Source organism: Xenopus tropicalis, chromosome 6 (genome assembly GCF_000004195.4).
Source record: "Xenopus tropicalis strain Nigerian chromosome 6, UCB_Xtro_10.0, whole genome shotgun sequence".
In the NCBI taxonomy this organism is placed as follows: Eukaryota; Metazoa; Chordata; class Amphibia; order Anura; family Pipidae; genus Xenopus; species Xenopus tropicalis.
The window spans coordinates 31937262-31951643 of NC_030682.2; the positions used below are offsets into that span (position 1 = coordinate 31937262).

Here is a 14382-nt window from a genome sequence, read left to right on the forward strand (position 1 = left end):
CCATATACAGGTCTTCAGCCTGATGTTTTATATGGTCATTGAACTCCTCAGTTACTTACAATTTTACAATAGGAGGTACATTATTCACTATATATATCCACTGGAGTATCACTTGAAGGGATGATGAATAGTCATCTCTTTAAATCCAAAGAAACTATGTAACTTATTCTTTTCATTACTGGTGTTTTTCAATCTCTCAGTAAATGATAAAAGGTATGTTAGGTTATCTAGTATAAATAAATTTAGGACTTGCTTGGTAATCATTGAAGATGTTTCACTACTCATCCGAGCAGCTTCTTCAGTTCAAAATCTTCATAGACGTATTTTAGGTTGCTTCAAACTGAGCACTTCAAAGGTTAACTGGCTACCTGTTGCATTTTCTATCCTCTCAGTGCAAATAAATTATACAGGCATACTAAATGAATTATAAGCACACTGCTGCCATCATAAAAATGGGGAGTCTGCACTAGACTAAATTCCAGACAGAGTACAATTCCTGAACTGAATTATTATAATTCCAAAATATTATTAGTTATTTTTTAATGTTCACGTGATAATTACCTTCTTTGCACACATCCCAGACCATGCACAATTTAAATTCCCTATACTGTTGCGGGCTGTATGAATTATAAGGGTAATGTAAGAATTTTTTTATAATTACAATATTATTAGGGCTAAGGTCGCCCAGAAGTTTTAACTTGAATGTCTAGGGAATTAGGGCTTTAGGCCCTCTCCTACAAAAAAAAACAGGTAGCAGTCCACCTCTGACTAAGTGCCTGTAATGGCCTCATATAAGACTTCTTCCTTTTTGCTATTTATTAAAGCTGTAATTAACCTGTTTTAATTAACCTGTTTAACATATCCTGCTATTGGGGCATACCTCTTTATGTTAATTTGTATTCACCTCACTGTGCTGAACATGTACTTGCAAAAATGATGTATACTATATAAATTAAACAACACTATATGCAGCCCGCATTAAAAGACAAGTGAGACAGAAGGAAGTTGGATATCAACTGGCTCTTTAAAGGACTGCCATTTGGCAGATGTTGATAACTGAAGCCGTGGGCAGGCAGGAAAGGTACGTTAGTGTGGGGCTTTTGCCTTCCTGCAGCTGTCTCTGGATAGCAGCTAAGTGTCTCTACTTATTTAACCTCAAAGATAAAGCCTGGAGGATCCCAAGCAACTCAGGCGAATGTTTTTTTTTTTTCATTAACGGTCATTTCCTCTCTGGTGTAAGTTACATGACAGCATGTGACAAGCAGAAATGAATGGGGACACTGCACTGCCAATAGCCCTGAATAGCTCTGACACTGGCTGCAGGCGGCCTGCTAACCCACCCAGCCAAGACCTCACAGGAGACATGGCCAAGGGCCCACAGTGCTATTCACTGACAAGCCAGCTGGTTGCTCATTAGAGAGATAAAACAATGCCAGGCAGTCAGAGAAAGAAAAGTTTAGCAACTGCTCCAAAGTAAAGTTGTTTTAACCCTTCTTAGTTTAAAGAGATACTGACACTAGAAATTAACCCTTTTTTTTACATCTTTTATAACATTGTCTTTGCATGCCATAAAAGTACTAGCCTGATGCTTTTACATTACCTATCTGATCCCTCCATGTTCCTCTATGCAAGATAAAAAGGCATTTAAATCCCTATACAAGCTTCTGCCTGTCTCTTTAAGTAGAAGAAAAGGTGAAAATGCTGAGGGTGCCAAATGTTAGGCACCCCCTAGTAAAAATGATCGCTTACCTGATACCATGGGTCAGTGCTCTTGTTGGTAGTAAACTGCACAGCCCAGGGTACTTCTGTTGGAGACCCACCAAGCACTCATCTTTTTCTGCTTTTTCCTTCTTCGATGGTCCCAGCCAATGAATGTGCAGTAAAGTAAAAAAAGCCAGCTTTTTGCTTATAGCTTGACTTTTCACTCTATTGTGCATGTGCAACCGGTGCAAAAAAGGAAGAAGAACAATCCCTGGTACTCACACACACTAGGCCAGTGCAGTTTTTGCTAACAGGAGCACCAGCCCAGGGTATCAGGTAACTTATTATAATCACTGGGGGGAACCTAACATTTGGCACCTCCCAGTGATTTCAAAAGGGCTTATGAAGACATTCCTGTATACAACAGCCCTGTGTTGGCCGCACAATCGTACAGTGGTTAGGACTGTGGTTAGGGCCCTACATTCAATTCTGCCAGGGTACTATCCATAAGGAGTTTGTAGGGCAGACTTACGAATATAAGTGTTATATCTATGTCTACAGTCTTCTAGTATAGGTAAGGGACCCCTTATATGGAAACTACCCACTTTAAGCAAATAATTCTAATTCTAAAATAAAAATGATTTACTTTTTCTCTGTAATAATAAAACAGCAGCTTGTACTTGATGGTAACTAAGCTGCATGAATCCATATTGGTGGGAAAACAATCCCATTGTGTTTATTTCATGTTGATATGGTGACATCCCTTGTTTATTTCAAGATATGGTGACATCCCTTATCCAGAAAACTCTTGGCCCCAAGCATTCCATATAAAAATGAAAGTGAATATGTAACTGGTTGCTATGGGCACAACTGCAATATAACACCTATGTTCATTAAAAAAAACCTGTATTTTCTTCCTGAGCTTGTCTGGCTTCGCTCTGGAATTTTTCTCAATTTGTGTTGAACTGCAATTACATTAATTTTAGTGCATCTACACAAATGAGTCAGACACAACTCCCCCTTGCAACCACAATAACACTAGAATGATGGGAAAACATGCTGAATTGTGGGTAAAAAAAAAGTAGATTCATTTTTTTGAATCAGTTATTGGAAAAACACTTCAAAGTTTGACTGATACCTGCTCTGACTGAACTGATGCAGAATATTAAAAAGTTGAAATAAAGGGAAACGGTAAAATCAGGATGTATATAATAGTATAGCCTATTTTTAATTCTAGCTTGGCATTGTTCCTTAAGTATAGTTCAAGTGTACCGATTTAGAAATCAGTATTTATTGCTCTATAAAAAACAATAAATAGAAATAAATCTGAGAAATGACCAGCTGAACAGGAATGAACCTGGGAAAAATTCAATGCATGTGTATGTCTGGAAACCCATTTTCCAGAAAGCTCCAAATTACAAGAAGCCCATCTCCCACAGAGTCCATTTTAAGCAAATAATTCTAATTTTAAAATTGATTGAATTTTTCTTTATAAAAAATAAAACAGTACCATGTACTTGATCCCAATTAAGATATAATTAATCCTTACTGGAGGCAAAACAATCCTGTTAGGTATATTTAATGTTTAAATTATTTTTTAGTAGACAAAATATAGTGATTCAAATTACAGAAAGATCTGGGAAACCCCAGGTCCCGAGCATTCTGCATACCAGGTCCTATAGCTAAGTGTATACCTTGTATATATGAGTCAAAATCATGTTTAAATATTTACCACATTGGCATTTCAGACTGCTGGCATGCTGATTTTGGGATTTGGATGCAAAGAATGAGAAACAATATGTTGTTATAGTTTACAGCATACAAAGGAGCTTAATAAAATAAGGCCATTGTATAGAGTATATACTGTGACCATTTGTAGCATACACTCACTGTTTTCCAAATGATTTCGAGTTTTAGTTTTCTAACAGTTTAAATAAAGGTTATGAATAAGAAAAGAAGGGGCACTTACAAGAGGAAATGATCGATTTCTCTTAAATCAAACAAAAATAAACCACTCTCTTTTATACCAGTTCCATGCAGCTTCCACTCGGATCGAGAACGTCCCCCTTTCTGTGTAATATTGAAAACTTTACAATTGTGGAATAATGCAAACCATTGTTTACAAGGGTAGTCTGAGGGCATTGAGTGAAACTTCAATACCCTTGTTTGGCTGGATTCCCAATTCCGGAAATCTAACATGAAAAACTTGTAATGGACGCTGTCATGCTATCAGGAAACATGACTAAAATGAAGCAAAGATAAGAATACTAATGATGTTATAAAAAAAAAAAAAAAAGATTTTTGAATGCAGCTTACCAGGCTTGTCTTCATACACGCACACACAAATACGCACACAAACATATCTCAAGCATTTACTTCTGTTACCAAACATGAACACAATGCAATCAGCTTCCTGTCAAAGGGCAATGAAAGGTTAATATAAATTAAAAGTCTAAAGGCATTCTTTTTAAGTACTTACTGCATATCTAAATTCCCAGATCCCTGCTTGCTTCTCTGAGATATGGTGCTGGCAGCCTACAGAAGTGTGAAGACTACAGTGACATCACTGAAATCTCTCTCCCCTTCCTGTAGGCTTCCAGCGGCAGCCTTCCTATTCTCTGAGCGATCCTGTCTCCTGTTCTGAGCTACACATGCCCACAAGCCAATCAGAAGCAAATCTGGCAGGGGAGGGGGAGGAGGGAATGAAACACATGTGCAGTATGAAGCAAGGAGGGAAAGGAAGGGAGAATACCTTTTTAGAGATGGCTGCCTGTTCTAGAAAATGTGAAGTAAGTGTGACTGAGTAAATATTTGATTAAGTGAGCCAAAAGTGCAGTGTTTTTACTAAACAACAGGAGGACTATTGGGCAGTATGCTTTTTAAATTTTGACTTGCATTCTCCTTTAATTGTAAGGTGTGCCTAATTCTAATACACAGAGCTGCCTCTAGACAGCGACCATGGGCAAATCAAGATATACTGCCCTAACCTTCCCCAGCTCCTATATTAGGCTCACTTCCTTTTGTAAGAGTCCAAACATTCTACCACTGCATTACCCAAAGCCAAAGGTCCCCAGTGTGCATTCCATCTACTTTTTGGGGTTTTCATTTTGATGCCAACTGGTGATGGATCAAGAGTGTGGAAGAAATCATGGCTCTCATCAAACAGTAGTACAACTACTTGGGTGCAACCCAAAGTACACGGACAACTTCTAAGTCACATTCATTTTTCTTCAAGCATCAACCTAGTTAATACAATTCTGTCCACCCAGACAAATGCCACTTGTGAAGGACAGAAATACAAAATATACTGATGATATGGAATAAAGCATATGTGGTATCATTATTGTGTAATGAATATAGCCCTTAAATTAAAAAGTACTAAATACAATGATGGTGCAGCATGATTCTAACTGTTGCAGTGATAAAAGCTTGTTTATATCACTAATTCTAACCATGATAGGAAGGGATGATTTCAAAAGCACATGAGTATTTTACTGGGCCTTTTCCTCGTGCCACAAGTCACCACTCTAGATAAATAAGCGTAAATGAACAGGGAGTCAAACATTTTCATTCTTTAGAAATTATCTTGCTAAATGCTAAGGTTCATTTAATTCTCAATGAAATGTTTTGCTCATCCCTGTACAGTACAACATGGCAATAAGAACCTCTACTCTTCTAAAGAGAGTAAACTTATTTTCTCTCCTTTAACTCTGTAGATAATGATCCATTGTGAGCTTCCGAGGATAGGGAGCTACAGCAAAATATATCTGCTCATTATGCATCGCTGTCCCTCTTGAGCCGACGAAGAAAAAAAAACCTTTCTATTGTGGATCTCCTACCACACAGAGAAGAAGACAAGATGATGATTTTCCAGCTCATTTCACATGCAAAGAATTCTCACTGATCACCATGGGGAGGCCTCTATTTCTCTCAGTGGGAATCTGTTGGTGTGTGCCATAATCATCTGCTAGCCGGGCAGATAAGGGACACATCAGTAGAATTATGAACATCTTTTTGAAAGTTACCGAGGGTGCTGTATGTTGGGGTCTGGTAGTGTGCAAAGGTGGCCATCCATCTAACTGAAAACTCAGCCCTTCAGAGATTCATTGTAGATTAATGCAATGCTACATATTTGAAGTTCTTCTAGTGCATCTGTCTAGTTTTCTTTATGGAGAAAATCATTAAATACAGGGGCACAGACTAACCACCACTAAGCGTGTGTGGTTTTGCCAATGTGAAAAGCAGAAAGCCCATGTATTGCAATTTGCTCTCTGTTACACAAACAGGACACACAGAGCACAAAACAAAGATCTTTATGATGTGAAAAGATGTCAGTTATGTAGAAGGGTACAGTGATCAGTATTTGAAGCATACTGTCTCTGTCTCAGAACTTTATTATTATCATTTATTTATATGAGAATAAACTTTTTATTGCAGGGTAGACATCCTCTCTGTAGACATTTGTTAATCTTCTAGTAATCACATATACACTGCATTGTTTTGTTGACATCTATGCAGAAAAGTGGCCAAAAGCAACTTAAAAGGCATTCCTTCTCAAATATATAATAATAAATACAGGTATCGGACCCCTTATCCGGAAACCCATTATCCAGAAAGCTCTAAATTACGGAAAGCCCGTCTCCCATAGACTCCATTTTAATCAAATAATTCAGAATTTTAAAACTGATTTCCTTTATCTCTGTAATAATAAAACAGTACCTTGTAATTGATCCCAACTAAGATATAATCAATCCTTATTGGATGCAAAACAATCCTATTGGGTTTAATTAATGTTTTATTGATTTTTTAGCAGGTATGGAGATCCAAATTACGGAAAGACCCCTTATCCGGAATACCCTTGGTCCCGAGCATTCTGGATAATGGGTCCTATACCTGTAACACTGTTTTGCCAACCAGACTGTCCATTCTCAACCTTTCCGTTAGAATTTCTAACAATAATGGACTATTGCATCATAAATATGGCTGCACCCTCATACAGGAACATGGGGGATCATATAGTTAATGCAAAAGCATTAAGCTAATACTTTTAAGGCAAAATTATAGCATGCAAGGACAAAGTTATGATAAATGTAAAAAACAAAGGCTTTATTTCTAGTGTAAGTATCTCTTTAAGCTCTAAATGAATAGCCATCCTACTCTGTTAGCCTAACTGGCATTGTATGGTGTGGTGTACGCTAAAGTGGATCTGGCTTTCTACACGTTCACTGTTTGCTCATGTACCTACATTTAAACAAGAACTGTGGATGTTTCTGTTTGGAAGCTTACATAGTTCCATACATCTCTTGAAACTACACTGACTTTTCTTTTTGAAGTATATAGAGAAAGAGGCTCTTTTCACACTGCGTATATGTGTGGCAGACAAAAAAAAATGATCTCAGATAGGAAGATTGGTTTTCACACACTAAATACATCTATCCATTAGGCTTCTAAAAGAAACTGTAATCAGAGATGTAAATTGATGAGTCCACAATTTCAGATAAAAACGACATTTCGTAGAGTTTCCCATGCTGGATACTAATGGTAGCGGTCTCAGTTGTAAAGGATATCGTATGACTATATGTAACTGTACTCTAAAAGAGGGATAATGCACAGCTGTCACAGAATAAAATCCTCTAAATGAATGAACTGACTAACCTAAAAAACACGATTAGTGTGACCACATGAGCCCCATTATCAGAAGGCGGCTCCGTAAGTAGGACTTCAGCAGCGGCTCTTTGAAATAAGAGTTTCAAAACCAGTAATAGCAGCGTCTCTTCCTAATAATAGGTATGGATAGTTTATAGTACTATATACCAAAGCAGCGTAAGTATCATAAAACACCTTCCACACACTTTAAGTGCAGCTGCTTTCCTCAATATAAAAGTGAGGCACCATAATCTAACAGCTCAGTGTTCTATATATTTAAAGGGGAACTCCAGCTTCTGAACAAAAATATGTTAAAAAAAAGCCCCACACAACACATAAACCCCTAACAATCTGTAATCTGTTCCTTCAGAAAAATAGTATGAATAAATATTATTTGTATATGCTGAAATCCAGCGGCAAACCAGTTCTTCTCTTCTCTGCATCATTTAAAATGTAACTTCTCCCACAACTTACAGACAGCATGCAGGAACTACATAACCCACAATGCATTGCACTGCAATGTTCCTTTCCTTATTGACATCACATGTGCAGGTAATTGTTGGTTTTGGAGTACTGCAGGCTGAAGGCAAGCTACTGTTACATTTGAGTCTCAAAGTAGTCAGCCAGTCAAAGTTGTTTGAAATTATGTTTACTTTTCGAAAAGCTTAAATTGGGTTTGGGTGGAGTCCCCCTTTAACTGATATAGTTTGGGTAAAATTTTGCACAAGCATACAATAGTAAGGGGTGGGTGGATTTACTGAAACTGAAGGATTCCCAGCAGTTCATATTTTATCACAGTTATTAATACTTAATTTTACTGACAGTCAGAAAATTGTTTAAACGAATAAGTTACTGCAGGCAAAGCTTCAGGAACCTTCACTCTTTTCATGAAGCCTTTCCAAAGACCAACAGTCACGTTAAGTCACAAGAAATGTAGATTTTAAGACCATATTTCAAACATAACATATCTTTGAATAAGCTGTGATGCATACAAAGTTGTTTTAGGAAACCTAAATAAAAATGATGTATGTTTCAGTGCTTCTGACTCGTTCCACATATCGACAATAACTAGAGAAGGGGAATGAGTGGCCACGATCAACCATTGCATCTGCAGTACTCCAGCATTCTCTGTTTGTCTGCGACCAGGTAGCGCACACACACACAAACTTTTTTAATATGTGCAATCAATTTTAAAGGAGAAGGAAAGGTAAGTAAGCTTTATCAGAAAGGTCTATGTAAATACAGCCATAAGCTCTCACAGAAACGCTGCACTGAGTCCTCTATTTAAAGAAACACAGGATTTCTTGTCTCCTTTTTGTAAACATATTCTTAGGTATCTGACATCCGCTCTCAGAAAAATCCTTCATTCCTGGGGCCTGAGTCTGCGCAGCTCTCTACTCTCTCCTGCTCCCCCCTCCCATAAGAATTCATAAAACTCACTTCCCCCTTAGGAATGTGCAATATGAACTACAAAGGCTAGAGCTGCAGCAGGAAGCTAGGAAGACCAAGCTAAAATGGCAGCTGCAATCTGAAACAAACAGAGGGAGCTTCTAAGGCTCTTTACTCAGGTATGGTAAAGCTTTCTGCATAATAAATATAGTGTTCTAGGTGGCACTAATGTGGCAAATCTATTGGCAGTAAAATGCCAAATTAACTTTCCTTTTCCTTTAAACTAGCATGCACACTTGCTATGTTGGGTCAACTATATAACAAATACATGGCACATATATATGGTATACTGTGGTAAACTTACTGTTAGGGGCTTTTACAATACTGCACACAGTGTATGGTGTTTGTAATTTCCAAAGTGTAAGCAATTCAAACTTGTAAGCACAAGTATAGGGGATCAAACTGTTCAGGAGACCCCTGGAATTTATATTTATGATGTTTTGTCTTTGTATATATGATCATGTAGGAGATTAGATGTTAAAAGAATCAAGCTTTGAAATATAGTTTAAAAAAATAATTGTAGCAAACATTTGCAGTTAGGTAGTTTGGCCTATTTACCCTTTTTTGTAGTCGACTTAGTCTTGGACATTATAGGCCTATAGGCCTTACAATCTAAAGCAGTAATCCTCAACCAGTGGCTAGTGAGCAACATGTTGCTCACCACCCCCTTTGATGTTGCTCCCAGTGGCCTCAAAATAGGTGCCAATTTTAATACTGTATTTCTGGCTTGGCAAGTTTTGGAAGCACAGAGACAGGGCCGGATTTATAAGTCGGGCGCCCCGAGGCCACCCCCTGTCCGGCGCCCTACCCAAGCCCATCCCACCCCGCGCGCATGCGCAACCGGCACGCGCACCCCCGCGCATGCGCGAACTCGCGATCGCATACAGAGCAATGGGGGAGAGACAAAAAACTTACATTTTTGGTGCGGCAGGGCGGCATGCCGCCCCCCAATTTGTGCCGCCCTAGGCCCTGGCCTTTCCACAAATCCGGGCCTGCACAGAGACACAATTTTACTCTAAGCAGAGCCTCCTGCAGGCTAGCAGTCCACATGGGCTACCAAATAGCCAATCACAGCCATTATTTGGACTCCCCAAAATATATCTTGGTAAAAAAATTCAATTATATAAAGCTGTCCCATATAGTTTTTTTTTAGGTACAGCAAAAACTCTTTCCAGGAAAGCCTCTAAATTAAAAAAAGCACAATATGTTTGAAAATCAGTTGGTATTAAAAGGTGATAAATTAAGTGCAATTCTGAGCACTTTCGCGGTGTAGATAATTTTTTTGCATATGCATTCATAATATTAACAGTGGAGCACTGTTTATATTATGAATTAGTAACATGCTAGTCTGTCTGAGTGGAATGGACAGGAATTCAGAAGCTTATGTACATTCCAGGAGGCATCTTCTGATACTCTTCTGCTCAGTTCTATTACTCCTGTAACACCGACTATAAAGTTAGCTGTAAATCATCATCCAAAGGAGAGAAGTGAATTGACAAAAACTTTTTCTTTCAGTGTGTAAAAAAACAGGCGTTGTTCAAACCAGCACAGGTATAGTTAATCCCGCATTTACTCTTCTCCCCCCCCTGCTCTCCCTAAACCAGGCATAGAGTGCTAGTGTGGACAACTCAGTGTGTAACCGAGCCTTACCCCTTAATTTTAACTATTTGATATAGTTTAATGGTTATTTAAAGGTTAAGTTTTAACTTGGTCTGAGTCTACGAACTAATACTGATGTGGGTGGTGCAGTGTTTTGATCTTCTTTCTTTCTTCCTTAATTGTAAAAAAAACAGGTTTTGGGTGGACATCTACAATAAGGACAAAAGGCTTGATACCTTCTGTGATTTTTATACTGCAGGTGCATAACTTGTAATAATATGAGGGAAAGTTTTCTTGCTAACAATGTATATATTGAAAATCAATTTATAAGTCTAAAGGTAATAGCTGTAAATTGAAATATGTATATATATGGGTTCATTCAGTGTGAATATAGCCGATGAATAATACCATAATCTCTCCCTTAGATCACTGCTACGTATGGTAAATTAAAAAATAAATGGCTTTTTTTTTTTGACAGAAAAAAATTCCAGAATTTGATAAACCTATTTTGTTAGTTTCTTTTTGTATTCACTGGCACCCACACACCCCACTCATTTCACTCCTTCCAGCTATGCAGTAAACTCAGTACAAACTCAAATGTGTGCCTGTGCCTTTCTCATCAAAGATCTATATCTACTTAACAACAAATGCAGCAAAATATACAGAGATTTTGATGTGTTAAGGGTAATTCTCACCTTACTTCGACATACTTTAAGCAAGTAACTATACATTCTGGTAGAACTCTAAAATGGTGTACTAAGTCACTTCCCCACTTATACAATAATTACTAATAGGCCTTTTTTACCACCACTCTATACCCATCACACTGCCTATTGGATGCAGGTAGGATGCAGGGGGTGTAGGGGAAAAACCCCATCAAAATACTCTCTGACACAAAACATGAACCCTTTGACAAAAAAAAAATTAAGGTATGGAACCTGCAATCCAAAATGCTCAGGACCTGGGGTTCTCTAGATAAATTCCAGTACAGGTATGGGATCCCTTATCCGGAAACCATTATCCAGAAAGCTCCGAATTACGGAATGCCCATCTCCCATAGACTCCATTTTAATCAAATAATTCAGAATTTTAAAACTGATTTCCTTTTTCTCTGTAGAAATAAAACAGTACCTTGTAATTGATCCCAACTAAGATATAATTAATCCTTATTGGATGCAAAACAATCCCATAGGGTTTAATTAATGTTTTATTGATTTTTTAGTCGACTTAAGGTATGGAGATCCAAATTACGGAAAGACCCCTTATCCGGAATACCCTTGGTCCCGAGCATTCTGGATAACGGGTCCTATACCTGTACCATTAACTTAGTATCCTCATGCATTAGTCCAGTTGTCTGGACTGGTGTTAGCTAGATGGCTTGAAGGGTCCAAGTTTTGTTGAGAAAACACTTGTTCCAATAATGTAGTTTGTGGGTCGTTATATGCACTTCCAAGGTATGGTTGCGCATTGACAGAAAAACATACAGTTTGCATATATACTTGTAAGATGTTTTTTTGGCAACAGCAGACACAATAAGTAAGAGTCTCTTGGCTCCCCTAGTCATTCTCGTAGCAGTGTTTGTATTCACTCCTCATATTGTGGGAATAAGGGTACATAGTTGACCACGTGTCTGGTTGCATAGTTCTGTACCTGAAGCCAAAAATGTTTAATAAGTGGGCAGTTCCACAGGCAGTACATTAGGTCAGCTGGGGCTCCTTGGCATTTGGAACAATGTTTATCCTGTCTTATTTGGGCTTTTAACAGTGTTAGTGGGGTTAGGTAAATTCTGTGGAATAAGTTTCATATTCTTTCCCCATAAATGCTGGATGGTAAAGTGTACCACGTTTGTTTGTATGATGCAAGAATTTGCTTCACTTCCATTCCCAATATGTCCACTGTCCATTGCCTCGGTCCTTTTGTCAGTTTGTTTGAGTCTATGTTTTCTTTTTAAGAATCAATAGTTGAAGGATATGTCTCATTTTCCATTGCTAGGGTTTCAAAGAAAATTGTCTAAGGTGTTGTTCCAGTCTTTTTGTCAGAAGTGGCGAACAGTTCTGCTAGTATATGTTTGTGTTTATAAGAAAGTGAAAACATTTTGGGGTAATGAGGGGTATTTGTCTCACATTTGGGTGTGTATGAAGTGTTCTGCAGTTTTTATCTAGTAGGTGCCATATAGCTATTACCCCCTGCTTATCCCAGTCTAGGTATATCTGTAGTGCTTGGCCACTTTGGAATTTTTTTGTTTGTTTTCATATTGTTTGTCATACTAGCCAGGTTGCATATAACAGTGGGTTATCCACAAATCCGTCCAGTAGTTCTTGTTTCTGTAAGTGGAGCAGGTAGAGTAGGTGGGTGTGGGGGAGAAATTGTTGTTCCTGTGTGGTGTTTGTGTACATTTCAGTATTGTTTATCCAGGCTTTTAAATCTCTTAGGAGGGACACCAAATTATATTGTTTAATGTTAGGGAAGTTTAACCCTCCATTTACGTTTTGTTTTTGTAGTTTTATTAGTCCGATCTGGGGTCTTTTTTATTCCAAATTTATTGTCTAAAGATTCTCTGGATGTCCTCCTATCGATATTGATGTATTTTGTAGTTTGAGTAGCAGCTTGCGGAAGGAAATCATCTGTAGTGGATTAGTTCTACCCATAAATGGACACACTATAGGCTTGCCATTTTTTAGTGTCAGGGTGTAGTTCCTCCATGTATGTTGTGATATTGTGGTGGTACAGTTTGGTATGATATTTTGTTATATGTATGCCTAAGTAGGAAATCTTAATCTTTGGCCCATTTAAAGTTCTATTTTGTACTCTACATGTGTGTGCCTTTTGGGACCAGCTAAGTATGTAAGGTGGGGCTTGCTTAGGGTTTCCTATATAAAACAAAAGGTCATCTGCTAACACTGTGAGATTTGTTATGTGAGAGCCTTTCTGAATTCACTGGAATTCTGTCATGTTTTGAAGTAATCGTAGAAGTGGATTTAGGGTTAGGTTGAATAAAAGTGGTGATAGTGGGCATCCCTGTCATGTACCCCTTTGTATGGCAATGGGGATGATAAGTAGGCCGTTGAGAAGGAGTTGTGTTCGTGCTCTGGAGTATATTGTATGGATACATTTTTTAAAAGTTGGGCCTAGTTTTCCAACTTCTAATATCTGGTATAGGAAGTGCTATAATATATTTATGATAAATATTTTATGGAAACTTTTTCCACAACTAGGCGCAAGAGTATGTTTTTACTGCTTTGCTCTTTAACTAATATTATGGAGGCTGCTATTGCTGTTCTGATTCCTAGTGTTGAGTGTCTGTTTTGCATAAATTCTAGCTGATGGGTGGTTAATAAAGTTGGGTTAGGAGTTGAAGTTGTTGGGCTACGATTGTGGATAATGTTTTTTAATCCACATTTAAGAGAAAGATTGGGTGATAAGAAGTGACTTGAGTGAAATCCTTGTTAGGTTTAGGGATTAAAATGGGGCATGCATCTGTAAAGCTTTGTGTGGTGATGCTATCTGTGTGTATTTTGTTACAGATATTGGTTAGTAGTGTGTAGGATCTTATAATATATGTCAGTGTAGCTGTTGGGTCCTGGTAACTTATTGGTGGCTAGTTGTTTTATTGGTATGTGAAATGTGGTGGTGTGGTGATGAGAGGAGCGTTTAACGCTTCTCTTTGATCGCAGTTTACTTCTGCTACGATTGCTTTAGTCAGAATTTGTTTCATTAACGTTCGTTTGGTTCTTCTGCCTTGTATAGAGTTGTGAAGTAGTTCTCTGTGGTTTTGATTATTGCCTCCATGTTGTTGAGGGGCTTTTTCACTTTAGTATGGGTCTTTTTAGAAGGCTCTTTTGTGAGATTGGCTAATATTCTTCCAATTTTATTGCCCAAACTGTAGAAAGTAATTTTTTAAAATTTGAATTATTTGATAATAATGGAGTCTATGGGGCATGGCCTTCTTGTAATTTCTGGAAATTAGGTTTCCGGATAAAAGATCAG

The 14382-nt window shown here is 37.9% G+C and overlaps 1 protein-coding gene across 2 annotated transcripts in view; it reads right to left on the reverse strand.

Moving 5' to 3' along the window:
- The window catches only part of cdk6 (cyclin-dependent kinase 6), a 100063-nt gene that overhangs the window by 49449 nt on the left and 36232 nt on the right, over nucleotides 1–14382 (reverse strand). The window lies entirely within an intron of this gene.